General features: G+C 34.6%; 1 pseudogene; it reads left to right on the plus strand.

The window, feature by feature from the left end:
• The first annotated feature begins 1,895 nt into the window (after nucleotides 1-1,895).
• On the plus strand, nucleotides 1,896-2,166 carry LOC118008147 (annotated as a pseudogene).
• Nucleotides 2,167-4,062: the final 1,896 nt, after the last annotated feature.

The raw sequence follows: 4,062 nt of genomic DNA on the forward strand, positions 1-4,062 counted from the left end.
TCCCGGGATCGAGTCCCGCATCGGGCTCCCTGCTCGGCAGGGAGTCTGCTTCGCCCTCTGACCCTATCCCCTCTCATGCTCTATCTCATTCTGTCTCTCAAAATAAATAAAAATCTTTAAGACTCCCCTACCACTACCACCACCAAAAATATGTTAAATATATAATCTTAAAATCCTCAATAAAATATCAGCAACTTGAATCCAAACATTAAAGGTATAACAATTATTCAGTTAGTTCAGGAGCCAAAGCATCCACTTCAACTCTTTCCCCGTTATCTCCTTCCTCGTGGTACTCATACAACAGGGCCCTGTAGACACCAAGTCCCTCAACTTACTACCCCCTGCCATTTTGATCTATTCCCTTAACCATAACTTCTTGATCATTCCAGAAACAATGCAAACACTGTTCCTTTTTCTTATCTTACATGAGTACTTGAACTTTTTGGTTCAAGTTTTTATTTAGATTCCAGTTAGTTCATGTATAGTATTAGTTTCAGGAGAATTCAGTGAGTACTTGAAGTTACATAGCCTGCTGCCTCTCCACAGCTGTTTACTATTTATTCTCTAGCAGCTATTTCCTAACATAGATGGGCGTTCTCTTTCATTCTAGAGACATACCAAAAGCATACAGGCAAGTAAACAAGCCTCTCCCAAGCCGACTTCCTTCTCCCACAGCCATTTCACTCCTTCACTTCCAAATTTCTTGAAATCGCTGTCTGCATTGGTGGCCTCCATTTCTTGTAATCGACTTTCTTTCCCACCCCACCATTGGCTTGAAATACTTCACAGCCTTGTCTAACTTGACCACTCAGCTGCATTCAGTCTGATGTGCTGTAGCTTGCTTCTAGAAATACCTTCTTCCCTTGTTGTCCACAATAACACACATTCCTGTTTTCTTCCAACTTCAGTGGGAATTATTTCTTAATCTTTGTTGCCAAATTCATTCCTACAATCTATTCCTTAAATGCTAGTTTGTCTAGAGTTTCTCACCGAGGCCCTTTTCTCACACTACACTTTCCAAGTATGACCTCATGTGTTCCCATGGTTACAGTGATAATATATATGTTGGTAAGTCCTAAATTGATCCAACTACCCATTAAACACCCTTATATACACATCCCATAGGTTTCTCAAATAGTATTACTATTTTACTCCCACTAGCCCTTAGTGTATTATTCTGCACGTATAGCTTTCTCCATTTATTATTTTTCCATATATGAATCAGTGTACACACCTTATTAAGTACCCTGAAACTTTTCACTTAATATGCAAAACACCTTACAGTGTCCTTAAATATCATATGGCAAGGTTTTAAGATTTACTAAATGCATACACAAGCATAAGTAACACATGTAGAGTTTAAAGAATAGTGAGAAAAAAAAAATGGGAAAACATATGTCCTACAGGAAAATAAACTTCAATTTAACCCCAAGTGGAATATTAAAGTGCTATCAAAAGGGAAACCTCATCTAACATGAAAAATCTTAGCAAAATGATAGAGAATATTAGCAACATGGTCCTGAAGAAAAAAAAGTGAGTCCCAGAACAAGAAGTCCCCATTTAGAAAGTGAAAACTGTATTTATACACTTTTGAACATACATGCATTATATATATGTATATATATATATATACACAGGTGTATGTGAATGCACATGTGTGTACAAACACTATAAATAGCTTGATCTAGAAAATAACCCAAGATTCAGGATGGTTATTATCTCATGTAGGCACAGGATGGGATAGGATGGGGCACACATATGTAGAGGTTATTATCAAACTTCTTCTAACTCGGCTGTTGACAGACCCCGGAGTCGAAGCAGTCAGAGGCCTTTACGGCTGTGGAATGCCAGAAAGTGCGTATGTTATCTATAAAAGTGGATACTTTCCATAGTAAATGAAAATGGCCAATTCTTTAAGAGAAGTACTGAATCTTTATAAAAATCTGCTGTATCTTGGACAAGACTATCCAAAAGGAGCAGACCATTTTAAAAGCTGTCTGAAGAATGTTTTCCTTAAAAACAAAGATGTGAAGAACCCAGAGAAGATCAAAGAACTTATTGGACAGGGCGAATTTGTTAATGAAAGAGCTAGAAGCCTTATACTTCCTTAGGAAATACAGAGCGATGAAACAACGCTATTATTCAGATATCAACAAAATTAAGTGATCACTATTACTATAATTTGACTGGAATTCAGTGCCAGCTGTTTATATATACCAGATAGGATAAAACTAACCTAAAATGGCAAGATTTACACGTCATGTAAAAAATGCCTGAGCTGCCTTAATGAACTAAAATAGGTTTCAACTTCTGCTCACAGAGCTTTATCAGCAATCCTTAATGTTTAATTTTTATACAAAATCAGCAATATAGCCAACTACCAATTAAAAATTAATGAGTACCCAATTTTGAATGAAAATATAATGTACTTAAAATAATTTTAAAAAGTTTTTTACCAATTATTCTTAGCCCATTTCTCCATTTTACTGACAAGAGAATGCCATTTAATGCATGTAACTAAGCAAAATAATTTATTGCACATTAATTTCCCTTAACTTTTGAAGGAGTACCATCTTATTTCCTTATTTTTGAACCTATTTGGTACATTAACAGCACACATTCAAGGTTCACTACAAAACAAATAGCACATGGTAATGATTTAAGTGCAGTTATAGAAATAATATATATGGAGTAAGATTATTTCTGATCTCGAAGTAGGCTGCCAGTGACTAGCATTATATACATACTTATTTAATATCTTCCATTAATTTTGCTGCTGGCTCCCTTTGGGTCTTAAAACAAGTCACCTGTTGTGTATCAATTACCTTTACTGTTAAAAAGTAATAAATGTTATTCTGTTCCTTCATCATAAAAAAATTCTTCTAACTCTTGTGTTGAATGAAGACTTCACAAGTATTTATTATGCAATTCAGATTGAACTATGCACACATGCATGGGTCAATGAAGGGAACTTTTCAGGAACCAAGTAATGATTTATTCAATTCTGTGTACCTTAGATGCAAAAATAAAATCAGTCCACGAAGACAGTATTACTAGGACCTGTGAAGTGCCCAACTACATCATATTCATATAACCCTCCTTCTTTGTCCCAAATTGTGTCAACTGCTCTAAATATGTATTGCTAGACTATTTGTTTTTACTTTTAGAGAAATTATGTCACACTAAATATATTCTTGCATTTCTTAATTTTCCTCAGTATTTTCAGATACATTCATACTAATTCATTAAGTTGTAGTTCATTGTTTTTATTATGTAGCATCCCATACGAATATAACATCTTTATCCATTCTAGTTATTAGTAGACATCGGTCTTGTTTCACATCTCAAGCTTTTACAAACAACTTGTTTTGAACCTTCTCTACACGTCTCTGGAAGCACATGCACAAGGGTTTGTTGGGAAATTTTATAGATATATATAATTATATATATTATATATATATGGAATCCATAGCATAATTTGCTCATCTTCACCTTTAAGAGGTAACACCAAAGAATTTTCCAAAGCGTACCAATTTATATCCTCACCAGCCATTTGAGTTTTATGATGTTCCACATCCTTTGGTTTTTGTTATGGATACAGTGAAAGTCTTCATATGTTCTGTATACTTATCCATTGCCAATTTTGTGTTGCACAGATCTCCAAGTTCATGGTTTAACTTTCCATTTCCTTTATGGTGGCTTTTGATAGATAGAAGTTATTTAAATGTAACTAAGTATACCAAACATTGGAACTTCTTGCCTTAAAAAAAATCTTTCCATGAACCAAGAGCAGGAGTATACGAACTATATACCCCAATGGCCAAAATTTGGGATTCTACATTTTTAATGTAGAGAATGTTTATTTTCAAAAACTTGTAAAAATAAACAAGGACTAATATGCAATAGAGATAGTATATTAGGTGCAAAGCCTAAAGTATTTACTCTTTAGTGCTTTATATAAAAGTTCGCTGACCCCTGCCTTAGGGCCACAAAGATCATCTTTTATAGCAGCACTGTCCAGTACAAGTTTCTGTGATAGAAATGTTCTATAATCTATGCTTT

The sequence above is a fragment of the Mirounga leonina genome, unplaced genomic scaffold (genome assembly GCF_011800145.1).
Source record: "Mirounga leonina isolate KUSES-001 unplaced genomic scaffold, KU_Mleo_1.0 Mir_101608, whole genome shotgun sequence".
Taxonomy (NCBI): Eukaryota; Metazoa; Chordata; class Mammalia; order Carnivora; family Phocidae; genus Mirounga; species Mirounga leonina.